This window comes from Ahaetulla prasina, chromosome 16, assembly GCF_028640845.1.
Source record: "Ahaetulla prasina isolate Xishuangbanna chromosome 16, ASM2864084v1, whole genome shotgun sequence".
NCBI classification, from domain to species: Eukaryota; Metazoa; Chordata; class Lepidosauria; order Squamata; family Colubridae; genus Ahaetulla; species Ahaetulla prasina.
The window spans coordinates 8,946,258-8,972,788 of record NC_080554.1 but is presented as its reverse complement, the minus strand read 5'-3'; positions in this window follow the sequence as shown (position 1 = coordinate 8,972,788).

Genomic DNA, 26,531 nt, shown 5'->3' with positions numbered 1-26,531 from the left:
TACTCTACTGTACTCTACTCTACTTCTATTCTATTCTATTCTATTCTATTCTATTCTATTCTATTCTGCTCTGCTCTACTCCTATTCTATTCTATTCTATTCTATTCTATTCTATTCTATTCTATTCTATTCTATTCTATTCTATTCTATTCTATTCTATTCTATTTTGCTCTACTCTACTCTACTCTACTCTACTCCTATTCTATTCTTATAGTTTTTATATTTATTTTATTTATTTTTATTTTGTCACAACATCATACAAAAAGATTATATAGTATATACACATATAAACATATATAGGAAGAAGAAAAGAAAAACAATAGGACAGGAACGGTAGGCACGTTTGTGCGCTTATGCACGCCCCTTATGGTCCTCTTAGGAATGGGGTGAGGTCAATAGTAGAAAGTTTTTGGTTAAAGCTATTAGGATTATGGGAAGAGACCACAGAGTCAGGTAAAGTATTCCAAGCACTGATGATTCTGTTGCAGAAGTCATATTTTCTGCAATCTAGATTAAAGCGGTTTACATTAAGTTTAAATCTATTGGTTGCCCTTGTATTATTGCAATTAAAGCTGAAGTAGTCTTTGACAGGAAGGACATTACAATAGATGATTCTGTGAGTTAAACTTAGGTCTTGTCGAAGGCGACGGAGTTCCAGGTTTTCTAAGCCTAGGATTTCAAGTCTGGTGGGATAAGGTATTTTGTTGTTTTCAGAGGAATGGAGAACTCTTCTTGTAAAATATTTCTGGACACGTTCAATTGTATTGATGTCAGAGATGTGGTGAGGGTTCCAAACAGGTGAGCTGTATTCTAGAATTGGTCTAGCAAATGTTTTATATGCTCTGGTTAGTAGTGTGGTGTTTTGGAAAAGAAGCTACGCAAAATTAGGTTTACAACTCTTAGAGCTTTTTTGCTATGTAGTTGCAGTGGGCTTTGGCACTTAGATCATTTGACATGAAAACTCCAAGGTCTTTAACGGATGGGGTCGTCTGTAAGGTAATGTCCATCTAGTATGTACTTAGTTTTAGAGTTCTTTTTCCTATATGTAAGACTGAGCATTTGCTGGTTGAAATTTGAGCTGCCAATTTTAGACCAAGCGGTTAGATGGTCAAGGTCGTTTTGAATGATAGAAGTGTTGTCTGTGGTGTTAAATAGTTTGACATCGTCAGCAAAGAGAACACAATTACTTGAGATATGGTCACAAAGATCATTAATGTATAGAATAAAGAGTGTTGGTCCAAGGACGCTGCCTTGAGGAACGCCACTCTTGACAGGAACAGGATTTGATAAAGCATTGCCAATTTTGACCACTTGTTGTCTGTTAGACAGAAAAGCAGATATCCATTTGTGGAGGGGTCCTGAGATGCCATAGGATGTTAGTTTAAGGAGAAGTTTATCGTGTACTACTGAGTCAAAAGCTTTGCAGAAGTCTATGTAGATTGCATCTATTGATTTGCCTTGATCTAGATTTGAAGTCCATATGTTTTTGCAGTGGAGAAGTTGTAAGTTACATGATAACTTTTTCCTGAAACCAAATTGTTTGTTGGAGAGTAGGTTGTTAGTTTCTAAGTGTGAGGTAATGGATTGATTGATGATAGATTCCATGACTTTGCAGGTGACGAGCAAAGGGAGATCGGTCTGTAGTTTTCGACTAAGCTGGGGTCTCCTTTTGAAGATGGGGATGACTGTGGCTAGTGACCAAAGTTTGGGAAGAGAACTGGTAGTGAAAGCTTTATCAAAGATAATACTTAGGGTTCAGCTATATTAATGGAAAGTTTTATTAAGAAATATCCACATAGACCATCAGGTCCAATAGAAAGCGATGGTTTTAAGTTGTGAAGAGCTTTACCAACGTTGTCTTCTGTGAAATCTATATGAGTTAAATCATCATAGTCATTGCTGGTTCGTTTGTGGAATGTTGGATATGTGTTATCGGAGTTAACAAAAACTGAGCCAAAGAAAATGTTGAAGAGGTTTGCTTTGACTGTTTCGTCATTGCATTCTTTGTTGTTAGAATCTTTTAGTGGTGGGATGGATCTTGAATCTTTAAGTTTACTGTTGACAAAATTATAAAAGGCACGATTGGAATTTGTGCGTAGAAGGTTTTCTTCTTGCTTGGTGTGGTAATTTGTGCATTCAGTTTTAATTTGGTTGCATATGTTTCTGTAACGGTTTCTGAAGTTTGTAACATAGCCTTTTTTGTTTCTTTTCCAGAGGGATTTTTTTTTTGATTGAAGCTTTTTTATTGATATGGGTAGTTTGTTTTTCTTGGACATGGTAGTCATTCGTGGTACATATAATTTAATGACTCTATTGATTTCAAGTAGGAAGATTCTATAGAGGTCATCAGCGGTTATGCAGGTTGCAAACAGATTTTGCCAGTTCAGAAGTGAAAGATCGTTGTTTATAAGGTCGTAATTGGCTTTCTTGAAGTTGTAGTTGGGAGTTCTGGTGTTATGGCGATTTAAGTATGGACGTATATTGAGACGAAAATCAATCATGCAGTGGTCACTGTTTGAAAAAGGTTCTTTAATTTGTATTCCGTAAATTGAGTTTGGATTGTTGCAGAAGATGAGGTCAAGGCAGTTGTTGAGTCTTGTATTGTTAGTTACAAGTTGTTCAAGACCTAGGTTTGTAACAGCGTTGTATAGTGTAGTATGGATTGGGTCAGTTGAACATTCATTGGTTGTCCAGTTAATGAGAGGTAGATTTAAGTCACCAAGGAAGATAAGAGGGTATGGGCAAGAGGTAGTCCATGTTAGCATTGAGGTTAGCATATTTGCGTGGGTAATGTCATAGTCGGGGGCTCTGTAGCATAGTAAGAATCAAGAGTAGTGTCAAGGGATAGGTCGCATACTATAGTTTCAGGAAGAGAGAGTTTATGTGCTACTTGGATATTTTTAGATTCAGTGTCTTTTGTAAAGATAGCCACTCCACCACCTCTTCGGTTTTCCCGATCTGATCGATAGACTTGATATTCTTTGTTTGAGATAATGGAGTCAGGAAGGGATGAATTCAGCCATGTTTCACAAACAAAATGATATCAAATGTGCCACTGTTTAATAAGAGGATAAATTCAGGTAATTTGCTCAGTATCTCCGCCCTTTTCTGTTCAGGAACTCAAACCATGAGATCCTGTCCACCATTAAACCATCTTTCCAAGCAGTCTCCATGTTTCCAGTGTCTTTTTCCCCACTTGGAACTGAACCCAGATGGACATGTCTTCTAACAATCGAGTGATGTTAGTACTTCACTTGATCTTGATTGCATCCCTCTGTTCATGCAATTTAGGATTGCGTTGGCTTTTTTGGCTGCCGCCACACACTGCTGGCTCATGTTTAACTCTGAATGGCTGAGTATGCAGTTCCTACAGAGCCATGACGGTCATTGCTGCATTGTGGGCATTGCATGTCTTGCAAAGAAGACCATTTTGGTTTATTCCAATCAGTGTCGTAACACCAAACATGTTTTAGCATGATGGGTGAGTCAGATCACCCAGGTTTCTAGTATTTTGTAGTAGTATTTTTTTCCAGGGATGTCAAGTGGGGACCGAGTTTACAATATGTTTGAAATTCTCTTTTATATAAAGCACCACAGAGCGCAAAAAAAAAAAGGGGGAAAAAAAGAGTACAGTCACCATGTGCCTTACTATATTACTGCAACAGGAAACAGGAAACTCCCTTCAGAACATAACAAAACCATAGATGATAATCACAGATGTACAGTAAACACTGCCATCTACTGGCTAAATAATTATATACCATAGTTGTTGCAATGCAAAATACATTCTCACATGTATTCCAACACAATAAAAGTTTGTCCAGGTTTGCCCCAGGCTAATGACACCCCAGACCTATAAATGATTATTCTTAACCATGTTCTAGCAACAGCTCAAGCAGCCTCATGGTTTTAGATGATCAGATCATTGGATGAATTATTCATAGAAGACTTGGATCCATTTATGATGTGTTTCTGCTGGCAGATCTCCTTCAATATTGTGGGTGCTCCAACATTGGAGGTTTTAAAGAAGAGATTGGACAACCATTTGTCTGAAATGGTATAGAGTTTCCTGCTTGAGCAAGAGGCTGGACTAGAAGACCTCCAAGGTCCCTTCCAATCATTTTGTTATTGAATTCCTTGAATATTTGTTCTTTATATAGGCATATCTAGATGCAAGGAACCAGCCTAAAAAGTTGCACTTTCTCCTGACTGCCATCTGACATAAAATGGTTGTTGTTGTTAGTTGTGAAGTCATGTCTGACACATCATGACTCCATGGACAATGTTCCTCCAGGCCTTCCTGTCCTCTACCATCCTCTGGAGTCCATTTAAACTCATGCTGACTGCTTCAGGGACTCCATCCAGCCACCTCGTTCTCTGCCGTCTCCTCCTTCTTTTGCCCTCCATCATTCCCAGCATTAGGCTCTTCTCCAGGGAGTCCTTCCTTCTCATTAGGTGGCCAAAGTATTTGAGTTATCTGGCCTTCTAAAGAGCAGTCAGGGTTGATCTCCTCTAGGACTGACCGGTTGGATGGCCTTGCAGTCCAAGGGACTTGCAGGAGTCTTCTCCAGCACCAGAGTTCAAAGGCCTCCATTCTTTGGCGGTCAGCCTTCCTTATGCTCCAACTTTCACAGCCATCCATTGCAACTGGGAAAACCAGAGCCTTGACTATATGTACTTTTGTTGCTTTTTAATATGCTGTGTAGATTTGCCATAGTTTGATATAAAATTAGACCTTATAATTACATCCAAGTTCTCCCAAAGTTTGGAGGAGTGGAACTGGAGCCTCAATTTATGGACACATCACAAATAACCTGTTGAGTTTGGCCTGTTTATGGATCCAGAAGGTTCTTCTTCATTCTCTATATTTTACCAGGACGACTTTTTTAAAAAAAATATGCATACAGAAGACTTTTCAAAATCATTCTTTTTTTTCCCTTTTTTTTTAGGCCAAGCTTAAAAAATAACTGCATGTGGTTAGAAACTTCACCTTTAAAGCCGCCTGCTGAAATAAACATCAGGTGTAAGAATAGAGAGGGGTGCATTTCTTCTTCTTCTTTTTTTTAAACACGCAACACAGTACAATTGAGATTTTTCCCGACTGTGTGGACCCGGCTCTTCACCACTGAGAAAAGTAACGTTAAGCCCCCTCGAATCAGGCAGAGGCTCATTAAAAGGAGTTCTAACAAATCGGTTATCAGATGGTGAACGAATCACCCTTTTCAAATAAATCTGTTAAATAAATCCACAGTACAGATAATTAGGTCAGCATTATGCCATCACAATAGACTCTTATCCATCAAGGGGGGAAAGCTTTAACAGAAAAGGTAAGCTGCTTAAATGTATAACAGGACGAGGAGCACGCAAGAAGTTAGGTCTTTAAAGGAAGAGATTACAGCACCTTTCCCCTCCCCCTTTGGCAAGCTGGGCTAGAAAGTGGCCATCTGAGACAATAAAAAGTTTAAAATGGGACCGTCTGGTTTGGAGCTAGAGGGCGGCGTCAAGTAGGTCATCAGCTTAGGATCATTGTGTTGCTGTTTTAAATTGCTTTTAAAAAAAAAGACTAGAAGGAGAAGACCAGCATAAACTCAGTTACGATAGCAATATCATAACTGAAAAGAGCCGCAGTGGTTAGAGTTAGAGCTACTTCAGCCGACTGCTCGCTGCAATTTGGCAGTTCGAATCTCACCAGGCTCAAGGTTGACTCAGCCTTCCATCTTTCCGAGGTGGCTAAAATGAGGATCCAGATTGTTGGGGGGACAAGAGGCTGACTCTGTAAACCACTTAGAGAGGGCTGTAAAACCACTGTGAAGCAGTATATAAGTCTAAGTGCTATTGCTGTAGCTAATTGGATGTTGCATTAGGAGCTGTGGTGGTGCAGTGGTTAGAATGCAGTATTACAGGCCGACTCTACCGAGTGCCAGCAGTTTGATCCTGACCGGCTCAAGGTTGACTCAGCCTTCCGTCCTTCTGAGTTCGGTAAAATGAGGACCCAGATTGTTGGGGGGCAAGAGGCTGACTCTGTAAACTGCTTAGAGGGGGCTGTAAAACCACTGTGAAGCAGTATATAAGTCTAAGTGCTATTGCTGTAGCTAATTGGATGTTGCATTAGGAGCTGTGGTGGCGCAGTGGTTAGAATACAGTATTACAAGCCGACTCTACCGAGTGCCAGCAGTTTGATCCTGACCGGCTCAAGGTTGACTCAGCCTTCCGTCCTTCCGAGTTCGGTAAAATGAGGACCCAGATTGTTGGGGGGCAATCGCTTAGAGAGGGCTATAAAAGCACTGTGAAGCGGTATATAAGTCTAAGCGCTATTGCTATTGTTAATGAATACACCAATGAATGACCCAGAAGGCCAATTCAAGACAGACCATCCCGAAGAGATTCTATTTGTTTGTTTGTTATTTGCTAAGAGTCAACATGGACCAGATGACATTAATCAATCAGCAACATCTCCAAAATAATGAAATTCAGAGCAGAGCTGAAATGTCTATCTCTCGCTACTAAAAGATGATTAACCTTTCATTTTGGTTTCATTTTTCCCCCCACACTGGTATTTAGTTGTGCTCTTTTGCATTATATATGAATTTGAGTATTATTCTCTCCTTAACTGAGGGAGGCAAATTTAATAGATAGAACAAAATGGGAAGGCATGGTTGGTGTCTGTCTGTCTGCCTGCCTGTCATGTCACTGTTAAGATGAGATTGACCTTAGCAAAGCAAAACAATGCCCTTCAACACCACAAATATGGTTTTTAATATGTGACACTTTGCAACAGAGCTGATTAGCCAGTGTCTGGTGATTGTGTCAAAGTTGTTTTCTTTTGCTGTTTCATTTTTTTTTCCTACAGCCTTCTTCTTCGGTCTACTGGTGGTCCATCTGTCTGTCTGTCTATCATCTTTCTTTCTTTCTTTCTTTCTTTCTTTCTTTCTTTCTTTCTTTCTTTCTTTCTTTCTTTCTTTCTTTCTTTCTTTCTTTCTCTCTCTCTTTCTCTCTCTCCATCCATCATCCATCTCTCCATCTATTTATCCATCCATCCATCCATCCACCTACCTACCTACCCACCCACCCATCGTTGTTGTCTATCCATCCATTATCTATCTATCTATCTATCTATCTATCTATCTATCTATCTATCTATCTATCTATCTATCTATCTATCTATCCATCCATCCATCTACCTACCTACCTACCCACCCATCGTCATTCTGTCTGTCTGTCTGTCTGTCTGTCTTTCTGTCTGTCTGTCTGTCTGTCTGTCTGTCTGTCTGTCTATCTGTCTATCTGTCTATCTATCTATCTATCTATCTATCTATCTATCTATCTATCTATCTATCTATCTATCTATCTATCCATCCATCCATCCATCCATCTACCTACCCATTGGCGTTGAGTAGGTATCCATCTCTCTCTCTCTCTCTCTGTGCCATCTATCTTTTAACTTCTATCATCTATTGATCTAAAAAAAAAGCCTCCCTTTTTAAGACCGCTTAGTCCCTTAATTTGGGGTGGAGACAGGGTGACTGGATGGATCTGAGCATTTACTGACCGGATGCCCTTCCTGATGCCACATGGTGTTCACGGTATTTTTTTTTCTTTGCATTCTTGGGAGAGACACATCTGCTGCTATCTAGGATTGAACTCTCAATCTTTAGAGTGGGAGGCGAGTGTCTTCACTACTAGGCCACCACACCACTCATCTATTCATCCATCTATCTATCTATCTATCTATCTATCTATCTATCTATCTATCTATCTATCTATCTATCTATCTATCATCTATCTATCCATCCATCCATCCATCCATCTATCATCATTGTCTATCCATCCATCCATCCATCCATCCATCCATCCATCCATCCATCCATCCATCCATCTATCTTCCCTTCCTACTATCATGGACCCCAATTGTGGACCCCAGATAAATACATTTCAAATAACCACATCCTCGGGTGGGAACATCAACATCAAGTGAATTTGGAGGCGGGTCTCATGGGACTTCAACCATTTAAAATTGCCGGCCATAAATTAAGATTCTTTCATAGCAGAATTCTAGATGTGCCATTCAAGTGCAGGAACCAACCGTTGGTTCTAAAAATGCTTCTTAGCAGTCTGCGGTATAGGATACCATACAGCAGGGGTGTCAAACCCAAGGCCCCGGGGGGCCAGATCCAGCCTGTGGGGTGCTTAGATATGGCCAGTGGTGCCTCTACCAGCAAAACCAGTGTGCGGCCCTCCCGAGCTCCGTTTTCACTGGCAGAGGATTGCAGGATGCCGTCGCAGCTGAAAACGGAGCTCGGGAGCCCATCTTCTCTGACAGAACCCTTGGGCCACCACAGGCGCCGCTGACATGAGTGATGTCGAAAACAGTGTGCGGCCCTCCCGAGCTCCGTTTTCACTGGCAGAGGGTTGCAGGATGCCGTCGCAGCTGAAAACGGAGCTCAGGAGCCCGTCTTCTCTGGCAGAACCCTCGGGCCACCACAGACGCCGCTGACATGAGTGATGTCGAGCTGGCCACGGTCACTCCGCTCCCCCACCCTCAAGGTCAAACACAACCCTGATGCGGCCCTCCGTGAATTCAAGTTTGAGACCCCCGCCGTACAGAATCCCGCTTTGCACGATGCAATCCCCACATTCTGCATATTCATTTATTCTAAAATAACTCCCTCTCCCCTCCTCTTTTTAATTTGCAAATTGCTAGGGTGAGGCCTCCTCAGTTATTTTATTTTATATTTTTATTTATTTTTTTCCCCTCTGCAACGGTGGCTCCCATCCAGCCCCATGTATCCATATGGCACCGTAAGCGATGAACCTAGCAGGGGGAGGGGAGGCTGTGTTATTCCCCCCCCGCCATGGAATTTCTCGCTAAAAAGAAGAGCAAGAGGGGGGAGGGGGAAAAGAACCACCCCACTTTCGCAAAAGACAAAAAGCGTGCACCAGAATAGCAACACCATTTTTTTATATTATTTTTATGGACGGACCCGTTTAATCCATTTTTAGCCTGTAATAAAACCAGCAAGGCTGTTCGCGGGTTGGCTGAGGGGAAAACAGAGAAACATGTTGGGTTCTTGAGAGGTGGGAGGGGGGAAGAAATTCACCAGTACAATTATTTTGGGATAAGGAATCCAGAAACTGATTTTAAACATTTCTTTGGTTGCCTGTTCCCGGGGGTGGGTGGGTGGGAACAATCTGGACTTAAAGGCGAGCTTCAAAATCATGTGGACTTTCCTGCTCCCTCCATTGGAAATGACATAAAAACCCTTTCCTTCTCCTCCCCCTCCCCCTCCCCCTCCTCCTCCCACTCCTCCTCTTTTTCTTTTTTCCTTCTTCTTCTTCCTCCTCTTCCTCGTCTCCTCCTCCTCCCCTCTGGGAAACCCCTCCTCTTCTCCAAGGATATAATTTGGAAGGAAAAGAACAAGTTTGAAAGGACAAAATCCTTCCTTCTTTCCTTCCTTCCTTCCTTCCTTCCTTCCTCCTCCTCCTTCTCCTCCCCTCCCTCCTTCCTCCTCCTCCTCCTCCTTCCTTCCTTCCTCCTTCTCTTCCTCCTCCTCCTCCTCCTTCCCTCCCCTCCCCTCCTGTTCCTCCTCTTCCTCCTCCTCCTCCTCCTCCTTCTCCCTCTTCCTCTCCCCTTCCTCCTCCTCCTCCTTCTCCCTCTTCCTCTCCCCATCCTCCTCCTCCTCCTCCTCCTCCTCCTGCTGAAAAGCTGCATTTGGCCTTCAACCACACCTCCTCCTCCTCCTCCTCCTCACCAGCACTGATGAAGTTACCTAACTGGGTCATGACATGTCTGCAAGGAAACAACCAAGCTCAGAAAGCACCAAGAACCTCATGGTCCATCCACTATCATCATCATCATCATCATCATCATCATCATCATCATCATCATCATTATTATTATTATCTTAATTCATGAAACATGAAACTTAGTCAACTGAACATTCAAAAAGGCATCACAAATACCATTATTATTATTATTATTGTTGTTGTTGTTGTTGTTGTTGTTATTTCTTCTCCTTCTCCTCCTCCTTCTTCCTCTTCCTCCTCCTCCTCCTCCTCTCCTCTATTTTTTTCCTTCCTTCCTTCCTTCCTTCCTTCCTTCCTTCCTTCCTTCCTTCCTTCCTTCCTTCCTTCCTTCCTTCCTTCCTTCCTTCCTTCCTTCCTTCCTTCCTTCCTTGTAAGTGTGAAATACAAGAAAACAGCCCTGCAATTTCAGGAACAATCTTCTATTTTCCGCTACATTGAAGCCCCATAGATTATTTTTCCTCCTTAAATATATATACATATATAAAATATAACTTCTCCTTTTGCCATGTTGTTGATGGCGATGATTTATCGATAATCATAAGCTACCAATGGAAATTATTGTTTTCCTTGTTTTTAAAGGTCAGCCCTCCATTTGGTATGCCACACGTTCCTTTGCAAAGTTTAACATTCTGTGGGAACTTCAGAAAGGATTAGTAATTCAATGGCCACTTAGTTGGAACGGTTGCTGGTCCCACTGATCTTGGGAAGAGCCCGAGACTTTATGATGAACAACACATGTTGAGGAAGGATCTCTGTTAAGAAAGAAGCTGGCCTTATCATGAGACAGTCCACAAGAGTAACAGAATTGGAAGGGACCTTGGAGGTCATCTAGTCCAACCCCCTAGGTTGTACTAGGGATACAAACCGCCGAACTGCCAACCCCTCTCATCAACAAGCTCAGCCACTGGGTCACCTCGTATGGAAAAAAAAAGATATTGGATGTTAAGTTGCCATTGTCATCAAATCCAACGAGGTGGCAAAATTAACTTTCTCATTCAAGTTAATCATGGTGGGGACTGATTAATACATGGATGAAGATCTCTGGGGAGGCCTTAGGTCTGTAGGTCAGCATTGTTTTAAAAAGGGCTTGAAGAAGGCACAATCTTTTTGAATCTTCTCTAGGTGAGTCCCTTAGGACTGCAAGGCGATCCAACCGGTCAGTCCTAGAGGAGATCAACCCTGACCTGCTCTTTAGAAGGCCAGATCCTGGAGAGGAAACTCCAATACTTTGGTGACCTAATGAGAAGGAAGGACTCCCTGGAGAAGAGCCTCATGCTGGGAACGATGGAGGGCAAAAGAAGATAGATAGATAGATAGATAGATAGATAGATAGATAGATAGATAGATAGATAGATAGATAGATAGATCCAAGGGACTCCTGAGAGTCCCTTGGACTGCAAGGTGATCCAACCGGTCAGTCCTAGAGGAGATCAACCCTGACTGCTCTTTAGAAGGCCAGATCCTGAAGAGGAAACTCAAATCCTTTGGCCACCTAATGAGAAGGAAGGACTCCCTGGAGAAGAGCCTCATGCTGGGAACGATGGAGGGAAAAAGAAGATAGATAGATAGATAGATAGATAGATAGATAGATAGATAGATCGATCCAAGGGACTCCTGAGAGTCCCTTGGACTGCAAGGTGATCCAACCGGTCAGTCCTAGAGGAGATCAACCCTGACTGCTCTTTAGAAGGCCAGATCCTGAAGAGGAAACTCAAATCCTTTGGCCACCTAATGAGAAGGAAGGACTCCCTGGAGAAGAGCCTCATGCTGGGAACGATGGAGGGCAAAAGAAGAAGGGGACGGCAGAGAACGAGGTGGCTGGATGGAGTCCCTGAAGCAGTTGGTGTGAGCTTAAATAGACTCCAGAGGATGGTAGAGGACAGGAAGGCCTGGAGGAACGTTATCCATGGGATTGCGATGGGTCGGACATGACTTCACAACTAACAACAACAACCATTTTCTATCAGATGGCAGTCAGGAGAAAGTGCAACCTTCCCAACTAACAGTAAGGTGAGTTTAGAAGGCCAGTAAGTCCATGGCGGCCTTGAGGAGCTGTCTGTGGTCCTGAAAGATACAGTGACTGAGGAACAAAGTTTTTGGGTTAAACAAGAGAAAGGAAAGTGTGAGTTGCGTGACGCAATGTCAACCCTACAAGTGTGTATTGCATTGCACGGCATCCCAGGCCTCTCAAAGCCACCTTGATGTCCCCCTCCCCTCCGCCAAAACGATTATGACAAAGGTTGGGACTTCTGAGGGTTGAAGATGAGAGGACAACTGGGTGATCACTGATGGGAAAAGGCTCGTTCCCCCCTTGTTCTATTCCACAGTGCAGATACCAACGGCACCAGGCAGGCTGCCAAAAATGGAATAAAACAGTAAAACGGTATTCCGAGGACAACCAGTGACAAATAATAATGCCGCAAATCACACAGCAAAACCACAAGAGGCAGCAAAAACATCTAAACAAGAGCAGGGGGAACTGGTCTCTCCTTCCATTCATTTATTGTTCCAGTAATTCCCTCTGCCCTTTGTTCTCACTCATTTTAAATTCTGGCTTTATTAGGGTAAATCCCAGCCTTAATTCCAATATTGGAGTAAGCACAATAGGAGCTCAGATTCATTCACACCCCCCCCCCAAAACTGTACGTGTGTTAGTGTTGCACTCACTTTGGTTGACTCTGAGTCATTTTTTCACAACATAGTCCTTAAAATCAGGATTGTCCTAGCCGAATCCCTAAAGTTTTTCAGCTGCCTTTTTTTTTTATTTGCATTTATATCCCACCCTTCTCCAAAGACTCAGGGCGGCTTACACTATGTCAAGCAATAGTCTTCATCCATTTGTATATTATATACAAAGTCAACTTATTGCCCCCAACAATCTGGGTCCTCATTTTACCTACCTTATAAAGGATGGAAGGCTGAGTAAACCTTGGGCCTGGTGGGGCTTGAACCTGCAGTAATTGCAAGCAGCTGCTGTTAATAACAGACTGTCTTAGCAGTCTGAGCCACTCAAGGACCCTTTTGAGTTGTTACAATCCCGACATTGCTCCAGAAATAAACACTCAACTTGATTCACAGTTAATTCAGTTAAGAAATAGAGATAGGGATAAACATGAATAAGAATATGTATTTAAGGAAAGTTTCCAGGAGTCAGTGATTTCCAGTAAGGTAAAGGTTCCCTTCGCGCATATGTGCTAGTCGTTCCCGACTCTAAGGGGCGGTGCTCATCTCCGTTTCAAAGCCAAAGAGGCAGCGCTGTCCGAAGACGTCTCATGCGCCTTTGGTGTTGAGTCGCATGACTCACCACCAAAGGCACACAGAACGCTGTTCCCTTCCCACCAAAGTGGTCCCTATTTTTCTACTTGCATTTTTTAAGTGCTTTCGAACTGCTAGGTTGGCAGAAGCTGGGACAAGTTAAGGGAGCTCACCCCTTACGTGGCACCAGGGATTTGAACCGCTGAACTGCCAACCTTTTGATCGACAAGCTCAGTGTCTTAGCCAACGAGCCACCACATCTCTTTTTCAGGACAAAGCCGCACAATTCAGGAGTCATTACAATGTCTTAAATCAGAGACTCAGAGCGATCAGCTTCCCAATGGTTTGTTCAATAATATTTTTTTGGCAGAAACTCACAGGAAAGGGTTAATATACAAGAATATGCTTTTTTAAAAAAATTATCTTAATTAACATTAATTAATTAATCTTAATTAATAAATAGAAGTGGTCTCTGTGGGTTGTTTCATTTGTTTTTGTTTTTTTTGGTATGTCGCCCAGGGTCGCTTTGTGTGAGATAAATCTGACTGATAAATAAATACACTTTCAGACTGACTATTGAATAGTCCAAGGACATTGGAAAGACTACATCAAGCTTTCCTTCATTAAAAGTTTTCAGGTTGAGCCTAGACTAGTCTTTGCGACATCATCCGAGTTTGAGGCGTCCTTTGCTGAGGAGAAGTTGCAGTAGATAGTCTTCAGAATTTTTTCTTTTGTTCTTTTGTTGTTGTTAGTTGCTTGTCCAGCCCATCACAACCCCATGGACCACGTTCCTCCAGGCCTTCCTGTCCTCTACCATCCTCTGGAGTCCATTTAATCTCACGCCGACTGCTTCAGTGACTCCATCCAGCCATCTCGTTCTCTGCCATCCCCTTCTTCTTTTGCAGTCCATCCTTCCCAGCATGAGGCTCTTCTCCAGGGAGTCCTTCCCTCTCATTAGGTGGCCAAAGTATTGGAGTTTCATCTTCAGGATCTGGCCTTCTAAAGAGCAGTCAGGGTTGATCTCCTCTAGGACTGACTGTTTGGATGGCCTTGCAGTCCAAGGGACTTGCAGGAGTCCCTTGGATCGATCTATCTATCTATCTATCTATCTATCTATCTATCTATCTATCTATCTATCTATCTATCTATCTATCTATCTATCGTTGTGAAGTCATGTGCGACCCATCACGACCCCATGGATAATGTTCCTCCAGGCCTTCCTGTCCTCTACCATCTTCTGGAGTCCATTTAATCTCATGCCAACTGCTTCAGTGACTCCATCCAGCCATCTCGTTCTCTGCCGTCCCCTTCTTCTTTTGCCCTCCAGCGAGTCCTTCCTTCTCATTAAGTGGCCAAAGTATTTGAGTTTCATCTTCAGGATCTGGCCTGCTAAAGAGCATTCACGGTTGATCTCCTCTAGGACTGACCGGTTGGATCAATTCATTCATCAATTTCTGAAGGTGTCCAAGTTAAGTCCTTACGAACATGCAGCCATGTCATTTTCTTGATGTTAGCATGGAAGTATCTCCTGAAGATCTTTTGACTTCCCGCTGTGTAGTCTACAGTCTGGGGGTCCTTCTTTCACTTCTCAATCCCTCTACTAACCTGGCCAGAGTCAACCGGGTGTTGTTTTACCCCATTATCTTTCCTGCTCCTGCTTGATCCCTCTTCAGACTTGGAAGCTGGATAAGCCAGAAGAGCTAAAGGACTCCTTTTCCAGAATCTTTGGACTCAGCGAAGGAGCTGGCTGCCGTGAGGAAGCAAGAGACCTTTCTCTTCTCCAGCCCTCCGCACCACCACCGCCCTCCAAAAAAAAAAGGAAGGGAGGAAGAGGAGGGGTTGAATTGGGAAAGAATACGACGATGATGGACGCCGAAGGTTGGAAGATGGCCAGAAGGTTGAAGAGGAGGAGATCTTTCCAGGTGGAGGAAATGGAGAGGAGGAGCCCGCGAACTGGATGGAGAGGCGCAGAATTCAACGGGTGGAAGGAAGAAGCGATGGCAGCAGAAAAGAGGGCGAGGAAGAGTTAAAAGAGATGGGAGCATAGAGTTAAAGAGGGACCCTTCTCCAGCTGGCCACCTCCCCTCTCCTCAGCCGGAGGGCGCCAGTTGGAGGAAGGGAAGGGTTACTGCATGCGAATATGGGAAGGCGAGCAGCTCTCTCGCCTCTCTCCAATTTCCATCCTTCTCGCTCTTCTCCTTCGCCCGAAAAGAAAACCCCCACCGGCTCTCTTCTCGGTCCGATTCTTGCCCCCATCCCCACCCACCCCCATCCATACTTGACTCCCCTTGTGCCCCGACTCAGCTCTGCCTCTCAACGGGGAGCCAAGCCCTTCCCGCTCCCCTCCCCCCCAAAATCCCCACTTCTCCAGCATCCCTCGTCTCCGCCTCTCAGCCCCCCACCTCCCCAACACCACCTCTCCCATTCATTCCCGGAGCCCCGCCTCCTCCGGACGCCCCTCCCCTCCCTCCGGTAAGCTCTTTTCCCCAACCGCTTTGGCTCCTTTTCGATCGCCTGGATCCCTCCTCCTTCTCTCTCGCCCCCTTCCCGCCGCATCTCTCTCTCTCTCTCTCTCTCTCTGTACCCCCCCTCAACTTCTCCCCGCCCGCCCGCCTGCCCGCCCCCGTCTTCTCCAGCTTGGCTTGTTGTGCGCCTTCTTTTCGCCTCCGGTGGCTGCGAGCTTGATCCATCCGAAGAAGAACGCAGGGAGGAAGAGGAGGAGGAGGGGAAGAGAGGAGGAAGAAGGAGAAGAAGAAGAGCCGCCGAAAAGAGGACCCTTTAAAAAAAAAAAGATAACAATAAGGCGATCTCAGCCAGCATCTCTTATTCTCACTGATATTTTTGTTGGCTTGTTTAATATCCAGCAAAGCCCGAAGGCGAAAAGCTAAGGAGGGCGCGCGGGATTCTATCGGATTTCTTGGAAGAGCTCTTTAGGTTCTCGGGTCTCCATCAAACCTTATCTGCGGGAGGGGAGAGGTGGCGGTGGTGTGTGTGTGTGTTTGTGTGTTGGGGGGGGAAGATCTTCTCTTCCTTTTGAATGCCTGCCCCCCGGAGCAAGGCGCGGGTGTCTTCCGACCGAGCATGAAAAGGACTGCCGGCAACAGCAGCAGCAGCAGCACCCTAGCCACCCCACGCCTGCAGCAATCGCCCGGCGCCCACTATGCGCTCTGGATCGAAGGGAGCTCAGCTTCGCCCAAGTTCTGCCACCCCGAGCGAATGAGAAGCCCCGGCGGTCCCCGCATCCCCGCCGAAGAGGAGCGTTAACCCCCCTCCCCACCCGGTAAGAGACTTCCTATAGATATTTATTAATATCTAATATAATATAATATAATTGTGGATGGCGAGCCGGTTCTTCCTCTTTTACGCGCCTTTGGCTTGGCTGCTTGCTTGCTTGGACCGCAGAGCTGGAGAGAGGTCCGTCCTTCCCCCCCACCTCCCCCGCACCACCCCGCCACCCCGTTTTTTCTCCCCAGGTTTCCTCTGCGCCCCCTCCCGCCCGGCTTCAGCCTCTCTCAGGGGTCCCCAACAGTCTTTTCTCCCCCCCCGCCCCAGCTTTCTATACCCCCCCCCACCCCTTTTCAAAATGATTTTTCCTCCAGCTCCGGACGAATCCCCCCCGGGTGGGGCTGTGTGGTTCTTAAAAGGGTGTGAGTGTGCACAATCCGAGGGGGGGGGGGGAGAGGAGGACAGTTGTGGGTCTGTGCATGACTCTCGTGCGGAGGGGAGGGGGGCGCGGAACGTGCCTTCTTCTTCTTCTCCTCTCTCTCTCCCCCCCCCCCCCACCCAGGTTTTCTCCTAAGTCCCATGCAGGTTCTCTCTTTGCCGCACTCTGCTCTTCCTAAGCCAGCCAAGGGTTAAGCGGTTTTCTCGGCGGGTCTCTCGGTGTGCGTTGCACACTCGCCGAGTGTGCAATCTCAACGCCGGGTCTGGCTGCGCTCATGCGTGCTTGCTCTCTCTTGGGGAGGCGCGGGGGGGGAGGCGGGAGAAAAACCAAGCTGGTTCGTATGGACGGGGGAGCAAGGGGAAGCAGAGGTTACATGGGGGACGGGGGCGCTCGCGCGCGCGGGGGGGGGCATAGACACTCACATTATTCATTCCCCCCCCACCCTCCTTCCTGCAGGACGGGGAAGAGGCGGTGCGTCCGGTGGGCACCAGGTTGGGGTTCTTGGAATCAACGAACCCCGCATCCCCATTCAAGATTTAATTAGGTTAAGGTCTCCCATTGCTGTTGGCTGGGCTCATCCTTTTCAAGTAAGGGAAGGGAGAGGGAATGTGGGTGTGAATATCTACTGGTGGTGGGAGAGAGGGATGGAGGGAGGGAAGGCATCCTTGTGTGCTGCATACAACTCGCCCCCTGCACACACTCATCTTAGGTGGGCCCTCGCTTTGCCAAGAAAGGTGCCCCTTCCATCACCTCCTTCCTTCCTCCTTCCAAAAGTCCTGAATGAAGATGGTCTCTTGAATCAGGTATGATCTGTTGAAGGCATCACCCTTCTCGGTTTTCAGAACAAGCAGTTGCCTAAGGCTTCTTGGACAAATCTCTAGATTTTCAAATTGCTTGTGTGTGTGTGTGTGTGTGTGTGTGTGTGTAGGGTTACCTCTGCACCCCACCCCCCCAACAGGATCGGGGAGGATTCTATGGACCTATGGAGCCTGTTCTTAGCTAGAGGACTGGAGAGGGCCAATCTTCACATGGAATGGAAAGCAAGATGTCAGGAGAGAGCATCTAGGAAGGGGGCCACCTCAGGAGATAGAAGGACAACTCAACTTTGTCTCATTGGTCCTCGTGGTGGTGTTGGTGTTGGTGGTGGGAACAAGACATGGAAGAAGGGGGGAAGAAGAGCCCTGGTAGAATGTAAAATGGGGGTGAGTGTAGATTGATGGTGCTGTGAGAAGAAGGCTGTTGAGGTCAGAAGACCCTAGATGTCTCCCCATGCTTGGTAGCCAGAAGGATGAAGCCACCATGGGTGAGAAAGATCTTGAACTAGAATTGCAGCTAACCAGAGACTGGGGCAGGTGTCATCAGGAGAAGACCTGTTTGTAGACCAGAGGGACAAGTCTTGGGGCGGGTGTCATCAGGAGAAGACCTGTGTAGACCAGAGGGACAAGTCTTGAACCGGTGGGAATTCTCAAATTCTCCTACCATTTTTTTTTTTCCTCCTCCGGTACACAACTCTGTAGTGCTGCTGTCGTAGGCACACACACACAGAGATGTGATCACTTTGCAAATCATGGCATCGTGGCATTGGTTTGCGCTGCACTACTCTGCCCCTTGAACACGCCTGCAGGCACACACAAACACACACACACACACACACACACACAAGTATTCACAGAGCAGCCTTCCCTATCTCCTGCTGCATACAAAGTGCTAGTTGTTGTCTCTTTCATAGCTCACAATTGTGCTCTCTCTCTTTCCTTCTCTCTCTCTCTCTCTCTCTCTGATACACACTGACACACACAAATTGGCGAGCTCACTCCTGTGGCCACAGGCACACAGGGCTGCCTGCCACGATCGATCGTTACACAGCCTGTTTGCATCATTTTTGGGGGATCTGTAGGTTGTTGGTTGTTTGCTAGATGTGACGGATGTGGGGCCACGCAGAAGGTCTTTCAAAGAAAACCTTGATATTCTCCATTTCACCTTTCAACCCTCTTCTTCATATATGTGCTAAGTAATTCTATTTTTGGACCGCTGTTGCTTGGGCGGATCTGCGACCTAAACTTTGCGGGTGCTTTTGCTTCACTTTTCTACCCGCATCCTAAAAAATGTTCTCCCCCACCCAGATTGGTGTCTCCATTTCTCCTCTCCACAGAGCTACCAAAACCCTCTAATTCTTCACCCTCGTGCTGGGGAACCCCAGTGGTACAGGGAATGTGCCTTCTTTCGTGGCTCTACGCCAGTGCTCCCTTCCTCCCTCTGTTCCCTTCTCTCGCTGGGAAGGTTGCACATCCCAATCCATCCTAGCTTAGCCTTCCCAAACATGCAAACTGAGACTTGGGGGAGATTAGCCAGCCGGGTTAGAAGAAACTGCAGGAGCAGGAAGGGAGAGAGAGAAAGAAAGAGAGGGAGGGAGAGAGAGAGAGAGAGGAGAGAGGAGAGAGGAAGAAAAAGAGATCAGTCCATTCAAAGCCGTGTGAGAGTCAGAAGAAGAATCAGAACGCCAATGTGCCTGCCTTGATAAACCTTCAGGTTTCTCTCTGGGTTGATATCCCTCCTTTCCTTCCCTTTCTTCCAGCTGTGAGCACCACATGTCAGAGAGGGACTTTCATCCAAAGCTGGCCCTCTCCTCCTTATCGGTACAATCCCAACGGTTGAGCTCTGCCTCGGTTTTTCTTAGAAGCAGATGAAAGTCACGGGGGGTGGTGGTGTCTTCTTCTTCCAAGCTATTGATCTTGCGGGAGGGTAGATCTTTTTCACACCTCTGGTTGTATGGGTGCTTTTATTTTTATTTTTTTTAATACCACTCAGCAGAAAAAGGCTGCACATACGCTCTCTTGTCTGCTTCGCCAGCTTCACCATCTCTCCTCTTTTAACCGTCCTCTGCATGTTCTCAGAACTTGCTGACAGGGAGGTGAAAAACCCAATCCCAGGAGGCCAGGAGAAGCCATATCTCCCTCCCTCCCTCTCTCTCTCTTTCTATGTATCTCTATCTATCTATCTATCTATCTATCATCTATCTATCTATCTATCTATCTATCTATCATCTATCTATCTATCTATCTATCTATCTATCTATCTATCTATCTATCTATCTATCTATCCTATCATCCTTCTATCTATCTATCTATCTATCTATCTATCTATCTATCTATCTATCTATCTATCTATCTATCTATCTATCTATCTATCTATCTATGATATAGGGTCTCCTGCCTGGCAAGGGGCTGGACTAGAAGACCTCTGAGGTCCCTTCCAGCTCTCTAGTCTGATTGAGCTGTAAAAGCAGGAAAGGGGCATGGGAAGTCTATTCAGATACATGCCCGAGTTGGAATCCACAAGACAAGGGAGGGACATGTGCTTGGAGAAACAGCTCAGAGGTTGCAAGGGGGGGGGCAGAGGAAGGAGGAGCAGGAGGAGATGGAGATGGAGGAGAAGAAAAAGAACGAGGAGGAGGAGCAGGAGGAAGAGGAAAAGGAGGAGGAGGAAGAGGAGGAGGAGTAGGAGGAGGAGAAAAAGGAGGAGCAGGAGCAGGAGGAAGAGGAAAAGGAGAAGGAGGAGGATGAGATGGAGGAGAAGAAAAAGGAGGAGCAGGAGCAGGAGGAAGAGGAAAAGGAGGAGGAGGAGGAGAAAAAGGAGGAGGAGGAGGAGGAGGAGGAGAAAAAGGAGGAGGAGGAGGAGGAGGAGAAAAAGGAGGAGGAGGAGAAGGAGGAGGAGGACAATTTTGGATTCCTTGTTGCTCCCTGAGCTTGCTTTTCTTGCAGATGTTTCATAACCCAACTAGGTAACAGCATCAGTGCTAGAATGGAATGTGGTGTGGCAGAGAAGGAGAAGGGGTGGAGAAGGAAAAAGAGGAAGAAGGGGGAGGAGGAGGAGGAGGAGGAGGAGAGGAGGAAAAATAATATTGCCCACGATCTCTTGAGTGTGGATCTCTTGAGTGTGGAGCCTTGCATGGAAGAGGGCTTTGCTTTGCTCCTTTACAAGAAAGGTGGTGTGGGTTTGTGTGTGTGTGTGTTTGTGTGTGTGTGCAGCGGGTCGAGCCGCCCGCCCGCCCACCCGCCAGCCTGCTCATTTTACATTCTGGAGCTGCCATCTCTGAAGCGGATTTTTTAGTTGGTTCCCAAACCAGAGCAAAGAGTGGATTTTTTTAATTTTATTTATTTATTTATTTATTGGGGGGGGGGCACCAAGCCGGGGAGAAATCAACATGACTTCAGCATATTTGAGGAAGGGGGGGGGGAAGAAGAAGAAAAAACAGCAATGTGGGAATACAGTAATGAAGGCCGAGATTTGACCCGAGGTCCAAGAAAGGGGTTCTTCAAGCTGTGCATAAGGATCAGAGTCTCTGTTTTTTTTAATTCTAGGTGGATGTGTAAAAGAGCAAAAATGGCTAGTTTTTTTTCTTTCTTTAAGGCAGCCTCCAGGAGAGAGAGAGGAGGCGGGGAGGAAGGTTTGAGATGGGGCACGTCTCGGTACAAACCTACGTGGGTTTTGCGTGTGCCGGTTTCCATCCTTGGCGAGCAGCGTGTGCTCCTGAGGATGGTGTAAGTACACTTACTAGCACCGCCATGGGTGTGTTTGCATTCTGCATACCAATTCCTCCCGGAACATCCGATTCAAATCCTACCTGGGTGGTTGGAACAAAATAGATTCTTGTTGGGGGGTGTCTTAGCTATTTGGGGGTTGGGTGGGGAGGGATGACCCCCCCCCGCCCCCCATTCGTAGCAGAGAGACTGAACTCTTCCTGCTTTCTTGGGGCCTGCTTAAGAGCTGAAGGGATTGGTTTCAAAGGCCAAACGCCAAGGCACATTTAAAAAAAAAAAAAAAAGGTTGAATTGCCAAGGAATGTCTATGGAAAATAAATGCTCGCCCACCCACCCTGAAGAAGATATTTTGAGTTTCTCGCTTTTTATGTGCAGCCTTATGTCCTTCTCTTTAAAACCTGGCTTCTAAAACCCAATTTCCAAGCGCAACTCTTGCGTGTGCCGTACTACAGAATTGTTTGCAATGGGCAAACCCGTTCTTTTCTCTCTTTTTTTTGGTTGGGTTCGCCATGTGTTGCAGGTGCTTGGGATTTCTCCCTGGGAGCCGGGAAGGAAGCTGACTTAATTTGAGGGGAGCCCTTTCCATCTGCGAGAACAAGTGGACCGTGTTCGTGCGCAATATGCCTCCCTTGTTGTTTGCTTCTCACTTGTTCCTCAAAGTCTGTGCTGCTTGCAGCATGGAGGGGGCAGAATTGCTGGGATTTGGGCAAAGCGAGGGGGGTGGAAGGAAGGGAAGGAAGGAAGGGAAGGGAAGGGAAGGGAAGGAGAAAGGAAGGAGGAAGAAAGGAAGGAAGGAAGGAAGGAAGGAAGGAAGGAAGGTGAAGGAAGGAAGGGAAGGAAGGAAAGGAAAGGGAAGGAAGGAAGGGAAGGAAGGAGAGGAAGGAAATGAAGGAAGGAGAGGAAGGAAGGAGAGGAAAGGAAGGAAGGGAAGGAAGGGGAGGAAGGAAGGAGAGGAAGGAAGGAAAGGAAAGGAAGGAAGGAGAGGAAAGGAAGGAAGGAAGAAAGGAGAGGGATGGAGAGAGGGAGAGAGGAAGGGGCAGGAAGGAAGGAGGGAGGAGGAAGAAAGGAGGAAGAAAGGAAGGAAGGTGAAGGAAGGAAAGGAAGGAAGGGAAGGAAGGAAGGAGAGGAAGGAAGGAAAGGAAGGAAGGAAGGAAGGGAAGGGAAGGAAAGGAAAGGAAGGAAGGAAGGAAGAAAGGAGAGGGAGGGAGAGAGGGAGAGAGGGAGAGAGGAAGGGGCAGGAAGGAAGGAAGGAGGAGGAGGAAGAAAGGAGGAAAGGAAGGAAGGAAGGTGAAGGAAGGAAGGAAGGAAGGAAGGAAGGAAAGGAAGGAAGGAAGGAAGGAAGAAGGTAGGTGAAGGAAGGAAGGGAAGAAAGGAAGGAAAGGAAGGAAGGAAGGAAAGGAAATGAAGGAAGGAGGAGGAAGAGAGGGAGAGAAGAAGGGAGGGTGGAGAAAGGAAGGAGGAAGAAAGGAGAGGAGGAAGAGGAAGGAGAAGAAGGGAGGAGGAAGGAAGGAGAGGAGGAAGAAAGGAGGAAGAAGGAGGAGGAGAGGAGGAGGAGAGAGGGAGAGGAAGGGGCAGGAAGGAAGGAAGGAGAGGAGGAAGAAAGGAGGAAAAGGAAGGAAGGAAGGTGAAGGAAGGAAGGAAGGAAGGAAGGAAGGAAGGAAAGGAAGGAAGGAAGGAAGAAGGTAGGTGAAGGAAGGAAGGAAGAAAGGAAGGAAAGGAAGGAAGGGAAGGAAAGGAAAGGAAATGAAGGAAGGAGAGGAAGGAAGGAGAAGAAGGGAGGGGAGTGGAGAAAGGAAGGAGGAAGAAAGGAGAGGGAGGAAGAGAGGGAGAGAAGAAGGGGGAGGAGGGAAGGAAGGAGAGGAGGAAGAAAGGAGGAAGAAAGGAGAGGGAGGAGGGGAGGGGAAGAAGAAAGGAGAGGGGAGAAAGGAAGACAAGGTAGGAGAAGGAAGGAGAGGGAGGAAAGGAAAGGAAAGGAAAGGAAAGGAAAGGAAAGGAAAGGAAAGGAAAGGAAAGGAAAGGAAAAGAAGAAGGCCCTTAAAATGATTCCACAAAGAAGAGAATTAGGCTGGATCAGGAGATCTTTGGGAAAAACCGGAATGCCAAAAACTGTGATGGGGAAGTAGAGGTGAATGTCACGGGGGGAGGGGGGTACATCGTCAAGCTACCCCTGCAATCCCCTGCAACCGTACATTAGCAGCATCAGTTGAATTCATTTGTTTTATCGGTTTCAGCCCCTTTGGGCCAAACAGCCCCTGCTCCGCTCTTGGCTCTCCGCACGGAGCCGAGTTTAAGAAAGCAACATCTCCCAGAAGGGGGAGCCCTAACTCTATTCCTGGGGGTCCTGGGAGCGATTTTCCACCACTGCCGGCCTGAACACCAAAGTGATTCAAATTCTCGATGGGTTTTCGCCTTGACGAGGCTTTAGAGAGGAATACAGAGCAGGGCTTAGTCGCCTACCAGCAAGAACGATTCACTAAACTTGTTCTGTTCTCCACCGCCGGTGCGAGGGGTTGCCATCTGTGCCAACCTGGCAGCGCGTTTGTGTATTGATTTACGACCGTGATGGTGCGCTGTCTGATTCAGAGCGGCTCTACTCCTTGGAGTAATATCAGAATTAGAGCTGGAAAGGGACCTTGGAGATCTTCTAGTCCTTATATCATTTCAGACAAATGGTCGTCCAATCTCTCCTTTCAAAACCTCCAGGGATAGAGCACTCACAACTTCTGGTGGCAAGCTGTTCCACTGGTTAATAGTCCTCAATGTCGGGGAATTTTTCCTTAGTTCTAGGTTGATTCTCTCCTTGATCAGTTTCCATCCGTTGTTTCTTGTCTTGCCTTCTGGTGCTTTGGAAAATAAGTTGACCCCCCCAGTCCTTCTTTTCTCTAGACTAGCCAAACCCAAATCCTGCAGCTATTCTTCATATGTTTTAGTTTCCAGAGCTTTTAACCATCCTAGTTGCTCTTCTTTACACTTTTTCCAAAAATCTCAACATCTTTTTTTTTTTTTTTGTAATGTGGGGACCAAAATGGATGCAGGATTCCAGGTGTGGCCTTATGAAGGCTTTATTAAAGCGGTACTAATATTTCATGTATAGGGCTCAGGGGCTAGGACGTTGAGCTTGTCGATCGAAAGGTCAGCAGCTCAGCAGTTCGAATCCCTAGTGCTGCCGTGTAACGGGGTGAGCTCCCGTTACTTGTCCCAGCTTCTGCCAACCTAGAAGTTTCGAAAACATGTAAAAATGCAAGTAGAAAAAATAGGGACCACCTTTGGTGGGAAGGTAAAAGCGTTCCGTGTACCTTTGGCATTGAGTCATGCCAGCCACATGACCACGGAGACGTCTTTGGACAGCGCTGGCTCTTCGGCTTTGAAACGGAGATGAGCACCGCCCCCTAGAGTCGGCAACGACTAGCACGTATGTGCGAGGGGAACCTTTACCTTTATATTTCATGTGATTTTGATTCTATGCCTCTGAGAAAGGAAAAATTGAAGACCGTGGATTTAGGTTGACTTAGACTTTGCCTATCTTGGTCTCCTCCTTTCTCCAGGGGTTACCTGGACACCTCCAAGCACCTTGTGAATCTGCCACGAAGGAAACACTAGAGAACGAGACGTCTCTAGCACCAGGAAGATCTGTTTGGCCACCGGGTCTCGTTGCTACTATGCACAGATCCTTTCTCTGTGATTTTTGAAGGCAACTAAGCCCTTGGCGAGAAGTAAGGAGTAGGAATGAGATGAGAGTGTTAATTTGTGGGTTGCTTCAGGGAACTTAAAGGAACAAAGCACAAGCAACTCGTTTCAGACAACCAGGTCAACCCAACCCAACCCAACCCAACCAATTTTTGACTTTTGAAGGAAACTAAGCCCTTGGCGAGAAGTAAGGAGTAATGAGTTGAGACTCAATGTTAATTCATGGGTTGCTTCAGGGAGCTTCAAGGAACAAAGCACAATTGTTCGGTTCAGACAACCAGGTCAACCCAACCCAACCAACTTTTGACCTTTTGAAGGCAACTAAGCCCTTGACGAGAAGTAAGGAGTAGGAATGAGATGAGACTCAGTGTTAATTCATGGCTTGCTTCAAGGGGAGCTTCGAGGAACAAAGCACAAGTGGTTCGGTTCAGACAAGACAGGTCAACCCAATACAACCAAACTGTGAGATTATTCAATCCAACCTGTGAACCAACCTGTCTTGACCATCTAGCTCCCAGACATTAGCTTGTTTTGTCTGAAGGTCGTCTGAAAGGGAGCTTTCCCCTCCTTTTGTGAGGATTCGGGTAGCAAAAAATGCAAAGCTAATGAAGCTGTTTTAACCTCCTCAGAGTCTTCTGGTTAAGATGGCAGTTTAGGAATGAATGAATGAATGAATGAATGAATGAATGAATGAATGAATTGAATATACTCAATATATTGATATTGTTTCCTGATTGCTTATTTGTACCCTATGACTATCATGAAGTCTTGTACCTTATGATTCTTGATGAACGTATCTTTTCTTTTATGTACACTGAGAGCAGATGCACCAAAGACAAATTCCTTGTATGTCCAATCACACTTGGCCAATAAAGAATTCTGCTTTATTTTACTCTACTCTACTCTACTCTACTCTACTCTACTCTACTCTACTCTACTCTACTCTACTCTACTCTACTCTACTCCTGTTCTGTTCTGTTCGATTCTACTCTACTCTAACTCTACTCTACTCTACTTTTTTTAAAATTTGAATTTATATCCCGCCCTTCTCCGAAGACTCAGGGCGGCTTACATTGTGTTAAGCAATAGTCTTCATCCATTTGTATATTATATACAAAGTCAACTTATTGCCCCCCCAACAATCTGGGTCCTCATTTTACCTACCTTATAAAGGATGGAAGGCTGAGTCAACCTTGGGCCTGGTGGGACTAGAACCTGCAGTAATTGCAAGCAGCTGCTGTTAATAACAGACTGCTTAGTCTGTTGAGCCACCAGAGGCCCTTTACTCTACTCTACTCTACTCTTCTTCTATTCTATTCTATTCTATTCTATTCTATTCTATTCTATTCTATTCTATTCTATTCTATTCTCTATTCCCTTTCTCTTCTCTTCTCTTCTCTTCTTCTCTTCTCTTCTCTTCTCTTCTATGAATGAATATAAAGAGCTCATTGGAAATGCAGGTTTTTGGGGGGATGCTGAGAAAACCCTCCACCCTCTGCTTGGTGTTTCTGGATAGGATTTACACCTACAACTTCCATCATTCTTAACTTGCATGGACTTGAGGGGGCCCTTAGTGCTCT